The 17202-nt window shown below is 37.5% G+C and overlaps 1 long non-coding RNA gene across 5 annotated transcripts; it reads left to right on the forward strand.

The window, feature by feature from the left end:
• The first annotated feature begins 1156 nt into the window (after window positions 1-1156).
• Window positions 1157-14427, forward strand: LOC145620400 (uncharacterized). 5 transcript variants are annotated; one of them, XR_014108215.1, is made up of 6 exons: window positions 1159-1256; window positions 1345-1537; window positions 3153-3221; window positions 3753-6740; window positions 13932-14031; window positions 14116-14427. It is a non-coding gene; the product is annotated as an uncharacterized LOC145620400 (long non-coding RNA). The 5 variants fall into 5 exon arrangements; XR_014108216.1 differs by having other exon boundaries at window positions 3753-3841; XR_014108218.1 differs by lacking the exon at window positions 13932-14031 and having other exon boundaries at window positions 1157-1256; window positions 1342-1537.
• The last annotated feature ends 2775 nt before the right edge of the window (window positions 14428-17202 follow it).

Below are 17202 nucleotides of genomic sequence, written 5' to 3' on the forward strand. Positions count from 1 at the left end.
CCTACAAATGAGCCCCTTAAAGCTATTTATAATCCCCAATTTCATAGTAAACTCCGCAATAGAAAGTTCACGGAACCCATCGGGAGAGGCCTCTCCAAGGTCTGGAGAGGCCGCTCCAAAGTCTGGAGAGGCCGCTCCATGTCTTGGAGAGGCCGCTCCAAACTGGGGAAAATTGGGGCAGAATGCTCCGTAGCAGGGTGGAGAGGCCTCTCCAAAAAGGTGGAGAGGCCGCTCCTCGGATGGAGAGGCCGCTCCCCTATGTTGGAGAGGCCTCTCCTAATCTCTTCTTTCAAATCTGCCAAGTGAGGCAGGAAGTTCAGCAACGAGGTGGAGAGGCCTTTCCAAATAGGTGGAGAGGCCGCTCCAGGTGGAGAGGGCGCGGCATAAAGTTGGAGAGGCCTCTCCTCACAAAATCCTTGAAACTGCCAAGTTTGGCAGTAGCTACAGCAGCGGGGTGGAGAGGCCTCTCCACTGACCTGGAGAGGCCGCGCCACTCTATGGAGAGGCCTCTCCACTGCACATCTCTCTTTATTCTTGACTTGACTCCTTTTCCTTGGCTTCTTTCCATCATCTTCTTGCTTCTAACCTTGGTTCATCATCCATAGGCTTCAATTGGTCGTCTTTGGACCTAAAATCTCAACAAAAACACTAACAACCCGTGAAGCATAGGATACAAAAAAATTGCATAAAAATAGAGTGAATAATGAACTAAGGCATCAATACCTCACATATTCAACGTTAAAAACCACTCTATAATCATACAAAATAGCATGCTATCACCTATCCAACTATTTCCATATTTTATTATTATCTTTAATTTCTCCTAAAATGTTACGCATGAAAAACTGGAGCAAATATTTAAAAATAGAGGGAGTACAACTAAAGACGTCCATTTGTAAGGAAAACCTTCGATCTTCAGAGTTATTTGTAAATTATAGTGCTACCCCTCACTTTAGCTCAGCTCTAATCAATTCAGTTCAGTTCATTTCAATTTTAATTTATTTCTCTCATAAAATATTCATTTCAGCACATATCAGTTTAGTTCAGTTCAATTTAATTCAGTTCAGTAAAGTAAAGTAAATGTGAACAGGCGCTCAGGTGATTCCCAAGTTTATCTTGTTCTTTAACCTGGGCCAGCTCCCTTTCTAATTTCCGCCTCCAATCTCTCGTTCTTTCCCTCGTTTGGTTTACTCTCAATTGCTCTCAACGAGCTCCATTATTTTCAGCAATTGTGCAAGGAAATTCAATTAAGCCAGGTAATTGACGAAATTCGTTAGATTTGAAATTTAATTTTTGTTAATTTTTTACGTAAACTTAAGTTAGGGTTCGAACTATCATCAGCAGCAACTGATTCAGCTGTTGCAGCAACAACGGCAATACCAGCAACAATGGATGGCGCAGCAACAGCAACAACAGGCTTTGCAACAACCGCGGCAACAGTATCAGCAACAGCCTGCTGCTACAGCCGATGATTGGAGATATGCAATATTGGATGGATGAGAATTATTTTCGTAATTGTTTCGCTCATACCGGCAAGGTATATTGAATCGCATTTGAAATTATATTGATTTTCAACAATTTTTCTGTAAGATTTTTGTTGTGAATTTGTTGTGTTATTGCCTTGTCTTAGGTATTCTGTTTGATTAATATAATGAAAATATTATCTGTTCATGATGCTATAAATCGTATAATATTTGGCTGAAAATAATGGAGCTCATTGAGAACTATTGAGAGTAAATCGAAAGAGGGAAAAGAACAAAGGAGAGAGAGTGTGTAATTGGAGAGAAAAAAAGGAGGGAAATTAGCATGGTGTGGTTTTTAGTTGACATGTGGGTAGTCAATGCCGGGAAACAGGGTCTAACACCATTTTCGGCATAAGGTATGATCTTACAAAAAAAAAACAATTATTAGGAGGTGTTTCCTTTTCCTTTTTTTAATTAAAGAAAAGACGAGTACATGAATCCAACTTAAATTTGATGTGCTAAGGTGCCAAGCTATTACAAGCTAGATGCTAAGAATTCAAATGGTTTTTACCTAAAAAATTCAGCAATACCTAAACCTAAAAATCTTTGAAATAGTGAAATACTACGTACTTGTATAAGATAAAGACATGATCCAATGTATTTCACAAGGGAGGTTTAATATTTCTTCATCAAGTCCAATGTATAAAAAGGTTAGAGGGACACAACGCGAAAGGGATTTCCCTGCGCCTTAGGCACACCTCATTATAGTGAGGTACACTTTATAAAAAAAAATGACTAGATTCTGATGCCTCAAGCTGGCAAGCTGCGCCCCATCAAAATTACCTCACCTAGACTCAAAAAGGCGCATGACTAAGGTCGCTTTGTACTGCAGGCGTGATTTTTATACACCTATTAAGTTTGTCTTTTTTCAAGGGGCTTAAAATGCTTTAAGTGAGGTTAAAAAAGAAATTCTGTAAGGGCTACTTTTACCATATACAATTGCAACTTAACTAAAATAAGATTAGCTTGGTCAACATTTATTTTTTTACGTCTGCATTATCTTTTAATTTGACAGGTCAAGGAGGAAAATATCCTTGCATCTGTTCTCACAGGCTCCGGGAGTATCTGTAATTCTGCATATATGATTTCTTTTTCATCCGCTAGCCCTACATGTGCATACACCACATTTCCCATGCCCCCCATGCATGGTCATATTTGAATTAAGAGAGAGCTCTCTAAGGGCTACCCTCATTCCACTTTATGCCTCTATTTTGAACAATTTTGGGGTGAAGACTTTATATGTCTATTTATTCACCGTCATATGAAGTATTTTTTAGATTGACTGAAAGCTTCCAATTCTAAGCCTGGATTTGCGGTCGGTGACACTTTATAATAGTCTGTGGTCTCAAATTATTCAGTAGCAATCCTATATATGTTTACTGAAAAACTGTTGGAAAAACTGCAAACCTTCACAGCTGACTCATGGAGCCCTTTTTGGTCACTTTGGATGTGTTTGTCGTTAAGCCACTAATAACTCTTTGCAACATCCTAGAATATGCATGTCACAAAGTATCTGTTGGAATTAGAGCCTACTCCAAAACTAGAAGTATAATCGTTGTTGCTGTAATTATTTACTCCACAATAAATACGTGTAGCATTGCACATAATTTCTTATCTGGCATGATGTAGGATTTCTGCTCTGGACTATTGGATGGGACTGTTCCAATGTATTATAAGTCACAGACTATATCTGATAATGTGAGTTTTTCCACATCCTTTTTTGTTTAGTTATTTCAGCTCTTTACATTTTTGTGATACTCTGACTACTAAGGATGATCAAATCTAGCAGAAAGTTGAATCTACATCTTTTATGATACATAGTTAATTTACCCTGCTATCTAGAGGTTGTTTTAGATTCTAGAAGGTCAGCTTGTTTTATCATGCTACATGAATTACTTCATTTGAGAAAAAGAACGTAATTGCTTAGATGCAGTATTGCATTATAGGTTAAAACTAAAGTCTACACTTGGGTAGTTGCAATTATTCTCAGTGATCCTGCTAATCTTAGAACCATCGATCATGGTGGTGTATATTGTATCTAACTTGTGTACCTCAAATGTTGTTAGTAAAACCTTTTTGTAAAAAAGTTGCGTCAATAGATCTTATTAATTTAAAAAATTTCTAGAGATGCTTGAATGGTGAATCTTTCTTGTAGAAACCCCTAATAATTCATAGGAAAACAACTTTCTATTAGCTGCTGTATTTACAAGTTGTGGTTTATAATTACAGGAAAAGGCTAGCATCCACGGCTCCATGCTGTAGTGGGAAAGACATTTGATGACCTGGTTTTGAGTAGTTCCAAGAATGTTTTCTGTGAGGTTAGTGCTCATACCATCTGCGCCCCTGCGATTTTATGTCCTTCCTTTGGTTTTTCACTTTACCCTCTCTTTTCACTATATGCGTTCCATGATATTCGTCACATGGAGAATTTTAAAATTTTGATGTTTTCTGTAGCGCAAGATAACGTGTTTACAAACTAAGAGTTGTACAGTAGAATTCTGTAGGATTTCTTATTTTCTTTTCAGTTATCCTTTGGCATCTGTGTCTTATTCTCACCGTCTATCCTCCAATTTTGAATTTTATTTTATATATTCATCTGTAATGAACTGACTTAAGGGAGGGTATTATGGGTAGTTTAGTATGTTAGTAGTCATCAAATGTAGTATGGGCAATTTGGGAAATCTAGTATTATTAGGTTAGTAGTTTGTAACCTTAGTATAAATAGAGAGGGAGGAGAAAGAAGGCGGCAGGCAGAAATTGATTAGGGAAACCTAGAGAGTCATTGCCTAAAGCCATTTTGGAGAGTTGTAAGCTAACCTCACTTTTGAAGACTGATAGCCTTAAGCTATTAACCTATCATTTGTAACCCTTTCACCATTATCAGTCATAATCCAAGCTTTAATCTTTATTTACTTGCACTATTAAATCAGAATTATGAACTCAGAAAATCAGTCCATTACATCATCATGCACTTCCAGTTTCGATTTTAATTTCTGTGGGCTAATGTCTCTCCCCTTCTCTGTTTTAAACATATTTTGAATAATATATTTATTTTTTTTTTTTGAAAGGGATATTTTGAATAATATAACAAATGTAGATAAATATGTGAATAATAGTCAACTCGAAAATATTTTGCTTTTGGTCACATGATTTTTTTACTCCTTTTCTTTAATTTATTTGTTTTGATGTTCTTTTAAACCATTAAGGTCTACACACCATGGTGCATGACTTGTGTTGCTGCAAGCAAGCAAGTAGAGAAGTAGGCGAAACATTTCAAAGGATTGAAAAATCTGTTATTTGCAAAGACAGATGCTTCTGTAAATGAGCATCCAAAACTTCAGTCAGTAACATGAATATTTGGAATATACTAATGTTCTGTACATGTCTGCATGATAATAAAGAAGATATATAACTCATTTTCCTGTAACAGACATACTTGTGTTCCTTTGGTATTATGAAACAATGATTTGAAATTGACTTCAAGAATACAAAATCGGGTTAACTTCTCAATAGTGCAGCTTATGAAAAAAAGGGTGGGGGAAAAAAAACTAAAAAAACTTTGGGAGCAAGGGATATCAGAAAAGCGAAAATAAGCATCTGGCCTCTCTCTTTTTGGTGTTTGTTATTGTGAGGTTTAATGCAATAGCTTCAATTGGCCTATCATGATATAAGTGATGAGTAGAATTTGAACTTTAAAATACTCCAGTATGTGTGTTACCAACATGGCAACATCTTGTATTCTAAGGGCATGCTTGGATTGGGGGTAATACATTAAGGGGGTAATAAAAGTTAAACTAAGCAAAATGAATGTGAAAATAAGGAAGAAGGAGATAGTGATGGTGTGATTGTAAGAAGATTATGTAGTGATGGTATGGTGTGAGGTGAAAAAAGAGGAATCAATACCCTCATTTTGGGGGTAATAGTTACACTAGGGGGAGGATGGGTAACTATTACCCTCATTATATGAGAGTAATAATTCCTCCATCTCTCTCTTTTCCTCATGGCACAACTAGTTTATTTCATTTATAAGCATCATGTCTCCTACAACATCTCTAATTACTTTTGTTTTTTCAAGTTTGACTTTTATTACCCCCTTAATGTTACCCCCAATCCAAGCATGGCCTAAAAAGTATTTATGCTTGTTCCCATAGCTAACACTTACTATTCTGTCTCATGTAGGAAGTATTTATGCTTGTTCTCATAGCTAGCACTTACTATTCTGTCTTATAACAATGGTGGTTCAAAGTTGTTAACCTAGATGAATGTGTTAACAATGGTAGCACTTACTATTCTGTCTTATCATCAGAAAAGCATCAAAGTTTATTTTTAGACATTTTCAACACCTAATATGTGTAGGGCTTGTTCTCATACGCCTACAATTTTTTGATGCTTGCTAGGGGTAAAATGGTAGTTTTAGTCCCCTTTAAATATCAGTTAGAATTTTCCGCGCATTTTCAGTGAGAAAATAACTGTCAAAAAGTCGCAGAACATAATTTGAACTGTTCAAAAGATGCTCAAAATATTGCCAGAAAGTTTAAGGAGAGTGCAGGACACACAGGTTAGCACTGTGCCACGGGGAATAATCCCGCGACACGGTGGCAGTTTTGTTAAACGGTGAATAGCCCCGTGACGCGGGAAATTTCTCATGCTAAAATTTCCACGCGCCTCAATATTATGTGTGTCACGCGCAAAAAAGCCGTTACTCGGTAACGGGATACGTGGCACGGGAACGGGGCCATATAACGGGTCACCTTTGGACTTTAAATTTTAGCAACCGCATCTTCATTTCATTTCACCATTTTCTTTCTTCTTCTGCACTCTCTCTCCGGTGTCCCTCTTTTTTTTATTTTATTTTGCAGTTTCACGGTCAACCGTGCCTCGGCCTGAGTACCGGTGCACGTTCTTGCTTCCCATGTCGCGGCGTCTGTGAAAGTGTCACAGCGACTTTGAACGCGACACGTCGATTTTGCCTTTAATTCGCCGCTGTAATCGTATCTGCTGCTCACCGCCTGAGCTCAACTGCTGACAGAGCTCCGATGCTGTTCTTATTTCACCGTGACACGGGAAATCTGTTCCGTGTTGCGGCATTAGCCACCGTGTCACGGTGGTTGTTGCACAGTTTCGCGATTCCTCGAGCCTTTTGGAGCTCAAATCTTCACCAAATTCACTCGAATTTCTTGCTATCCTCTTCATTTTCGAATCTCTTCAAGGATCTATGTAAGTTTCTTGCTTTTCGTCTCGAATTTTGCTTCAATTTGAGTAGCTTTCATAAAAAACCCTTGAAAAAATTAATTTGGGGATTTTTGATTTTGAGGTTTTATGTTGAAATTCTTGCCATGAATTAGTTTGTATATGTATGTACGTGTGTTTGTGAGTGATTTGAGAATAATTTGGTGAAGAATTGAGCAAATCCCCCCTTTTTTGGTATTACTTTTGTGAAATGGTGTTCTCGTTATTTTTGTTATTCCTTTGCACTTGCATTGATGATATATCGGTTGTAGATCTTGTAAAATATGCCATGATGTGCCGATCTATTATTTTCGTGCAATTTCGAAACACGCTTTGTTTTGTATACTATATTGTCATGAAGAGCATAGTATCATGCGGCTAGGAGAACTGTAGTATTAGTTTGTCATGGAGAAACTTAATACTAGTAATAATTCTATTATTTTGCTAATTTTTAGCCTTGAGGTAAAAATTTAGCGTATAACAGAAAATGCAACTTGAGGTAACTGTTAAGTCGCTTTTGAATAATTAACTTAGGAAATGATGCTAAGCATTTAGATTTTATTTTTGAAATAGCATGCCTAGACGACGGGATCGCGATCTTTCTACTCGTGGCCGGTGTCAGCGGGAGGACACTCCCACAGGGCATGGACGACGATGCCCTAGAGACCGAGCCTCGCCCTTCTTCGAGTAGGGGCAGATGGGTTCCACCTCCATGTGTGCCAGATGAGTTGGTTTTCTGCCGTGAGAACCACGTTTCTCACCGTCCACTTGCCGGCATAGTCGATGGCACGCTTCGCCATCATGGATCCGGAGCCGGAGATTTGGTTCCTCGACTATATGAGATTATCACGAGGGATCCTGTTACGAACGCTTTGTGGGAATTTGCTGGTTTAGTAGACTTTTATTCGGCGGTTGTAGGGTTTCGCAGCCCGTGGCCCAACAGTCGTTCGTGCGTTGTTGGAGTATTTTTGGGATACTACCAACACCTTTCACTTTGCTTTGGGGGAGATGACAGTGACCCCTCTGGATTTTAGCATGATTAGCGGTCTGCGCTTCACCGATCGAGCCGTACAACAACTTCTTGACCTTAGCTGGGGGGCGGCTAAGGTAGCAGATATGTTAGGTCCGGTCGTTCAGCACGTCAGGACTCAGCCGGTGCCTCAAGGTGGTCCTAGGAGCGGGCGATCAGAGTTGGCTTCTGTTCTGGCCCGTGGCTTTGACATGGATGAGACATATCCTGATTAGCGAGTGCGGATCTTCATTTTGATTCTCAATTCTATGACTCTTTCTCCTGATAGGAGTTCGCGTGCGCTCGTTTGCTACCTTCCTTCTTTGGTCAGGATCAGTGAGATAGGATCCTTTAGTTGGGCTAGCCTTGGATATGCCGATCTCCTCTTGTCGCTACGTCATGGCAGCTGAATGACCAGGCTCCTGTGACTGTCTACGGTTTATGGAGAGTCGTAGAGGTGACGATCTTTCCTCTTCTTGTTTTGTTTTAATCTGTTTGACTCTTGTGCTCAGAGATTTTTTTTATTGCAGCTATGATTCTATGAGTACTTTCCAGGATTGGCCCCTCGACGGCGTCGTGGAGCGGTCCATAACTTCCCTGTCGGAGCTAGCTGGCGTGACCGAGGCGAGTCACGAGTGGAGTCTGTCCCTATGCTGCGCGGGCTGCTACGCCGAGGCACCTCTTCTGTTGGTGTAAGAATTGATTTTGCAGCCTGTTATTCTCTATTTTGTTGCCTATTTTGTACCACGCCGTAGCTTGATGATGCAGTACTTCAAAGCGTCAACCAGTGCATCATCAAGCCTCATGAATCCCATCCCATCATCTCCGGGTGAGTAGGCTGAGAACAAAGCAAAGAAAAATCAGCAACAAGTGGTATTATTAAAAGATGAATAATATGTCAAAAGCTTACTGGCTCAAACACATCAGGCAAAGACTCCTGCACCTGGCGCGTCAGCAATATGATCCTCAGTAATACCGATCGGCCCCGGGTAGCGGACAGATTGAGGCGGCACCTCAATCTTCCCCACAAGGCGAACAGTCGTCTGAAAAATAACCTGATTAATCAGTCCGCTACCCGGTAAGCTTTTGAATAATCAGGTTATTTTTCAGAGGACTGTTCGCCGTGTGGGGAAGATTGAGGTGCCGCCTCAATCAGTCCACAACCCGGGGCCGATCGGTATTACTGAGGATCATATTGCTGACGCGCCAGGCAGGAGTCTTTGCCTGATGTGTTTGAGCCGGTAAGCTTTTGACATATTATTCATCTTTTAATAATACCACTTGTTGCTGATTTTGCTTTGTTCTCAGCCTACTCACCCGGAGATGATGGGATTCATGAGGCTTGATGATGCACCGGTTGACGCTTTGAAGTACTGCATCATCAAGCTTTGGCGTGGTGCACCAAAATAGGCAACAAAATTCCAAAGGAGCATCCACCGCGTCGCGGCAGCCATCGACTCCGGCGGAGGCAGGCCTCAGGAAGATCAGTCATCCTAGCCCAAGGCCGATAGCAACCTGAAAACCATAAAAAGTTGCAATGAATCGCTGAAAATGACGTCAAGATAGAGAATAACAGGCTGCAAAATCAATTCTTACACCAACAGAAGAGGTGCCTCGGCGTAGCAGCCCGCGCAGCATAGGGACAGACTCCACTCATGACTCGCCTCGGTCACGCCAGCTAGCTCCGACAGGGAAGTTATGGACCGCTCCACGACGCCGTCGAGGGGCCAATCCTGGAAAGTACTCATAGAATCATAGCTGCAATAAAAAAAATCTCTGAGCACAAGAGTCAAACAGATTAAAACAAAACAAGAAGAGGAAAGATCGTCACCTCTACGACTCTCCATAAACCGTAGACAGTCACAGGAGCCTGGTCATTCAGCTGCCATGACGTAGCGACAAGAGGAGATCGGCATATCCAAGGCTAGCCCAACTAAAGGATCCTATCTCACTGATCCTGACCAAAGAAGGAAGGTAGCAAACGAGCGCACGCGAACTCCTATCAGGAGAAAGAGTCATAGAATTGAGAATCAAAATGAAGATCCGCACTTGCTGCGCAGGATATGTCTCATCCATGTCAAAGCCACGGGCCAACTCTGATCGCCCACTCCTAGGACCACCGGCTGAGTCCTGACGTGCTGAACGACCGGACCTAACAAATCTGCTACCTCGACCGCCCCCAGCTAAGGTCAAGAAGTTGTTGTACGCCTCGATCAGTGAAGCGCAGACCGCTAATCATGCTAAAATCCAGAGGGGTCATTGTCATCTCCCCCCAAGCGAAGTGAAAGGTGTTGGTAGTATCCCAAAAATACTCCAACAACGCACGAACGACTGTTGGGCCACAGGCTGCGAAACCCAACAACCGCCGAATAAAAGTCTATTAAACCAGCAGATTCCCATGAAGTGTTCGTAACAGGATTCCTCGTGATAATCTCATATAGTCGAGGAATCAAATCTCCGGATCCATGATGGCGAAGCGTGCCATCGAATATGCCGGCAAGTGGACGGTGAGAAACGTGGTTCTCACGGCCGAAAACCAACTCATCTGGCGAACATGGAGGTGGAACCCATCTGCCCCTACTCGAAGAAAGGCGAGGCTCGGTCTCTAGGGCATCGTCGTCCATGCCCTGTGGGAGTGTCCTCACGAAAAGCCTGACGCCGACCACGAGTAGAAAGATCGCGATCCCGTCGTCTAGGCATGCTATTTCAAAAATAAAAATCTAAATGTTTAGCATCATTTCCTAAGTTATTTATTCAAAAGCGACTTATGAAATGGGTTAGGAATTGGGTTGGTTTATGAAATGTATTGGGAATGAACATGGATTTAAGCACTCTAAAGATTATATACTCAACCCGACCAGTAATGGCGGTGAAAGGTTGTTCATCATAGGGTTTGGATTTGGGGAGACATTTTTAGGTGTCTACAATTGACATACTAAGCTACTATCTTATATATATGAGAAACTCCTCATATGATGAAAAAAGGTTCTCTAGAAATGAAATATAATTTCTATTTTATCACTTTGGCATAGAAAGTTACTATCAATTGTTCACCATAACAAATTATACACACTTTAATACATTGAATTGCTATCATCCTACAAGTGATAGTAATTGTTCTTCATTGTATCTCTTGAGTAATTTTCGTGATACCTGGTTGTTTATACTTTTGGGAAAGTGATTCCGTTCACGCCTCAAAGATTTTTCCAATAATTTCATTTCCATTTCTTTGTGACCCCTGTTTACTAGAAAATCCCTAACAAATAGTGTTGTGTGCAATTCATTGCTTTAGCTAGCTTTATTTGAGAAATCACCTTGCCAAACATTTGGTTTGATTTCTCCTTTCTTTTTTATTTTTTGGTTCAGGGTGACACACAACTGTTAATTACTATAAACCAGCTTCCTCTTTCCAACAACAAAGCTTTAGTCCCAAAATGACAAAAGGTGAGTAAAGTGAGCAAACGAAAGAGCATCCAAGAAAAATTAAGAAATTTTTAAAAGAAGACCAAGAAAAAACAAAAAAAAAATAACCTTCCTATTTTAGCAAGCTTCGCACCTGAAATATCCTGCCAATTACTCTCCATTTTAAATCAGTGGTAACACTTCAGTGGAAACTTGTAAGGAAACAATAGTAAAATATAAAAAAGTAGAGTACCTAAAAGAGCTATGATATGTATAGAATGAGTAAGAAATGATGGACGCTTGTCTCAAAATGGAAAAAGGTAAAGTGTTATCGTTTGTTATAATACTGAAAGTAGAAAAGTGTAACCATTAATTTGAAATGGAGGGTATTTATTATGTAGAGTTTAAACTAATTTTGTAAGAATGTAGTAGTTGTTTTGGATCCTTCTTCTAGTACAATAGCTTACTGACATCGTCATGGTTGATGTGTAAGCTGCCTTTTTGGTCAGGTTATCACGTAACTTTATGAAATTGTATGAGTTTGTTCATCTGCTTAGCCTTTTTGTACTTATGTGTCTTTTTTGTTTTTATATTATATCTCCTCCCTTTATTTTTCAATATCTTTTGACTTCATTCCTTTAGTGTTATGTGTATATGTTAAAGTGATTGAGCTGGGAAAGAGCTGAAGACTTTTAGCTTGCTTGCAAACATTGCTGCTATATTGTATGTATTTGAATCCTTGAGCCACTTTTCACTAATTTGATAGAAGGTTGAATAGAGGAATTGTAATGAAATAGGTGAGCTTTTGCTCGGATAATGATCTGTGTCAATGTTCTTAGTAATGGCTTTCCGGCAGTCTTCTTTTTCATAACCACTTTATTATCACTTAGGGCATGCTGTGAATCGGGGTAGTATTTTAAAGGGTAATAGATAATATTAAAGAGAATGGAAGTGGCTGGAGATGGAGGTGATAGGATGAGGTAGTGATTGTATAAGGTAGAGAACGGGGGGTTTTACCCTCCTTTTGAGGGTTATAGCTACCCACCTACCCATTCCTTTTAGGTTAATGTACCACGTCATCACTTTACCACCACCTAAACCCATCTTCATTCTCTTTATCTTGTCTTCATTACCCCGATGCTAGGAACTGACATGGCTTACAGCACTGGCAATGGCAGAAAATAAGAAGAAAATGATGATTATATTAGTAAGATGAGAATTACAATAAATCAAATGATAATTCCACTTTCGAGAGGTGGGTTTTCTCCTAAGTATGAGCTTTTGAGAGGCTCACTCTCTCCCAATGACAAACCACACAATATTCAACATGTCCTCTTTCCTCCTAATGAGAATTTCTCCTAACAAACCTCTAGCTTATTCCCCAAGTTACTACTAATAGACTATGACTAATCTACACTTCCCCTAAATATTGATTTCCTATGCCCAATGTCAAGCATGCCCTCAAAGATGTAAATGACTAAACGGTAATGAAAAACAATGATAAGAAACACATACTTAGCTAAGGAATATGATGATTCATGGTCATGGACATTTAGAAGGATCTTTTATGTAAATTTATCGACAAAGACATGACCTTGCCTTTACACTAGAAATCGGCTCACTCCATCATTTTCATTTCCACTTATCAATGCTATAAGTGTGAGTAAATGGCAGTCTATCATAAAGAGGTAGTTGGGCATTGGGTAGAAATAACTAACTACTACATAATAATATTGAGGTATTATAAGAGATGCTCCCTTTATCCCTTTTTGTTTTCCTTTTTTTTTTCAGGGTTCTCCAAATTGATCATTCTTATCTTTACCTAAAAATTACAAATTTGTTCTTATTTCTTTAAAAAGTTGTGTCCACATTGAAATATTTATTCATTTATGTGGAACAATGTGTTGTTCATGGGAATTATTACTAATTATAATGCAATGTTTCATTTTCCTTAATTCCCGTGAAAAATTCATATTTAAAAAAAAAACAAACTCTGTATAGGATAAAGCGAATAATATTTAACATAGATATAATTTGTAAATCATTTATAATTTAATGTGGTATCCCCTCTGTTCCATGTTTTTTAGCTTATTGTGAATTTTTTACGGGAATTAAGGAAAGTAGAACTGTGTATGATTAGTATTGATTTTAATCTAATATATAATTGTTCTCCATGAATTTTTATAAATAAATAAAAAAAAAGTTATCTGTTCATATATATATATATATATAAATAAATAAAAAAAAAGTTATCTGTTCATATATATATATATATATATATATATATATATATATATATATATGTATGTATGTATGTATGTATTTTTTTATTATGGGCATAGCTATTTCGGAGAAAACTAGGATAGTTATGTCAAAAACAGTTTGTGAAGCGATATTTTAGGAAATGAAGATAGTTTGAAAAGGAAAGAATAGAGATAAGATCATTTTGGACATCCTGAAAAACGGGGAAAAACAATATAAGATTAGAATCACCTATGACATATGATCATTAGAAGTGAACCTTGTGAATAGTGAACCCTGTAAGATTCAACTCATTCAAGTGAGTTGTATGAAAGTGGTACATTATTGGTCTAATATATCGAAGTAACAAATTCGGAGTAAATTTGCGAATCAAGTAAAACTGAATCTGATATTTTTCAATAAATATTGCCAAAATTTTTATAGATTTATATATACCATTTTATTTTATTCTTGTGATGAACTGATACTGAAATATGCATCAATAAGCACATTATGTCATATTGTAGGTTTGTACACTTGGATGGAAATAAACATGTTGGACTAATATTAAAAATTATATTAAACCCAGCTCTACTGTTTTATCCAGCGGCTGATAAATCAAATACAGTAAACATCGAATACCTCCATTTTATTATTTCCATAATGTTTACCCAATTCTATTTTTGGCTGATTTTCTATTTCTCATTCCAGATTAAATTGCAGCTGAAGTCCAGTATGAAGGATTTGGGAGCATTTGTCAAGAAAAATGTCAAAGCTGAAGAACATCCAGCTAATGATGAATTATAGAATACCTTAACTTCAGTTTCCCAGTTACTTAAGACTGCCGAGAATTAGAAAACATAATGTCAAAAACCACAACAGGGAAAAGGTTTAGAAACCATGTGTGTTGATTCAAGGATGAAATTAATGAAGATAGTTTTGTAACATTAACCACAGACATTTTGGACTGATTTCCAGTTTTGAGTATTCATAAAGAAAATAGATGGTATATTGAATGTAAAATGGTCCATCAGTCCATCACCCATTATTTAAGGGGTTGACAGATCAATAGCAATCTTTGGCTCTTTTGACCTGAACAAATTATCTTGTTGGAAGTCTAAATGTGTTCCCTTTTTTTATTAAATTTTTAGTCTAGGATGTCTCAACATAAAGCAACGCTTGAGAGTAGAGTTTGTGAGGCTCAAATTCGTAACTTAAAGTCACAAGATTAGTTTCCCACCAACTCTGTTAAGCTTGCTTGGTTATATAAGTATATGTATATTTTTTTTTGAAACCCTTGCTTGGTTATATATGATCTATATGGATTTTAATCCAAATATCTTATTTTATAAGTTATAGTATCTGAGTTTTGTAGTTTGAACTCCTGTAAAATCTTGTGGTTGTAGCTCCTAACTGCAATGTTTGAAATTAAAAAGATAGAGTAGTTTTGCAGTTTTAGATGTTTAAACCTCCCACCCTAATCTCCTAGTAAAAAAATTAATTGCTTTTTTTACACACTTTTTTTACAAAGATGGAAAATAAACAAAAAGATATTTAAATTTGGTTGTTTGAAGAGTTCAAGGTAAATTAAAAAGCAACATCAGGTTTTCTGTGTGCCTGGTCACACTATGTCGTCGGATGAAACACGCCAAAATACTCACTAGGTACTCCTTGACCGAGAACCCCTAACTAATTGAGTAATCCTTGACCGAGAACCCCTAACTAATTGAGTAATCCTTGACCGAGTAAACCCTAACTGATTGAGTAACTAAAGATTGATTGAGTAACCTTTGACCAAGTCACACTGGCTACACGGTATGACCAGTCACGTATAAAACTTTGTGAAAAAAAAATATAGTGGGTTTTGGTGGATTAAAATTGCATTAGAGAAAATAACTGTGATTGATTGTTGTGTTTGATTGATGGAAAATAAAAGAATCTACTACATATATAAAGATAAAATTAAAATTTTTATTTAGAGACAAAAGCATGAAAGGAGCCTTTTTTTTTTTAGAAGCTATGAAAGAAGCCTTTTATTTGAAGACGGAGGCTAGGAAATATTCTTTTTTCAGAGCATAGCGGTAAATTCACAAAATCACCCTTATTCTCATCATTTCAATTCCTTTTCTAACGTCTACAAAAGTTACAATGATGTGTACTTTAAATACAATTATACAAACTAATCTAAAACGTAACCAACAATGCTGTTTTAGAATTATGTCAATGTAGTATAGTACTACAAAATTATTTATGGTACGTCCACATGCTTAAATTATAATTGCAAGCTCAGCAGCCAGCCCCGCAAGCAGGACCATCTGCATCCGCATCCGCTCTTCAGGACATCTGATCGACGACCAACGACTGCGACTACGACATCCGCATCCTCATACCCTCCGATCAAACAACGACTGCGACACCCACGTCCACACAACCTAGCTCGTCATTGTCATTATAAATTTGGATTGAAACAACCAAAAACAAAAGAAACAACACAATCTATAATTTTGTCGCTGCCAATTCTCTAGTCAGATTTTTGTATGGTCAGAAATAGTGGACAATGTTACATGTTGTTTGTCTTTACTCTTTTAGCATTGATAGGTTATATCATTATGATATACGCTATCATTTTGAGCTTGTGATTCATCATGATCATAATTAAATCAATGTCTTATTCAATTCAATGCTAACTAATAGTTACGAGTATCATACCATAATCTTTCAATATTGTTGTACCGCAAGACTCGGCTTATTAACCATGAACTCTATCGTGTCAAACTTTTATATAATTAAGCAATTATTAGAACATTTATGAGTACCAACTTAATTGAATTTGATCAAATTACATTATACTCACTCTAATCCTTTTTTTTCCCTTCACTTTCAATCTTGTGGAACGAATAAAAAGTAAATGTGATAAGAACAAAAAAGGACCGGAAGAAATAATTTTTTTAACATTTGGCCTCCTTTTCATGTTTTTATTTTTAACTCTCACAATATAAAATCAAATTAGCCTATTTTGGTGGGTCTAAAGCGAATAATAAATATAGACGTTTGGTTAATTAAAAGTAAATAAAGGTATAATAAAATTTATAAAAGCTATGGTTGCAAGTCTTGCAACAAGCCTTTTGTTTAAATATTTATCTAAGGTCAAATTATTACATTGACATGTGTGTTAAATTTAATTATATCAATAATACTCCCTCCGTCCCAACAAGAACGACCCATTTGGGTTGATTACGCGAGCATTAAGGAAGTTAAGTAAAAAGAAGTAAAAGTATATTGGAAATATAAATTTACATGGGGTTTGTAAAAAAATAGAGAGAGAAAGTAATAAAATAACATGGAAAATCAAAATTTTTATATGGGGAAACTAATTTTGCACAAATATTGTAGCAAATTGGTGGGTGTTTTAATGCAAATGGGTCATTCTTTTTGGGACAAAGTTTTGACCAAATGGGTCGTTCTTTTTGGGACGGAGGGAGTATAAAACGGAGGGAGTATTTATTAGGTGCATATATATTAAAATTGATATATATTTTTTTAAAGAAAAAATTGATAATTGTTTATGGCTTGATTGAAATGATCAAAGAAATAAAAGTCTCCAACATAATATGGAATTATATTTGGATCTTCCCATGAAACCCCATCAATAATTTGGTGATACAACTAGGCTGGCTGTCATCTGTCATGTTTCGCAATTACTACATATATTAAATGCATGAATATTCAGTTTGGAATCCAATTCTTAATATTGTATGTTCGCCTCGTACGTTCTCTGAGCTAGCTAGTGGTTCAAAG

Source organism: Chenopodium album, chromosome 27 (assembly GCF_948465745.1).
Source record: "Chenopodium album chromosome 27, dcCheAlbu1.1, whole genome shotgun sequence".
Lineage (NCBI taxonomy): Eukaryota > Viridiplantae > Streptophyta > Magnoliopsida > Caryophyllales > Amaranthaceae > Chenopodium > Chenopodium album.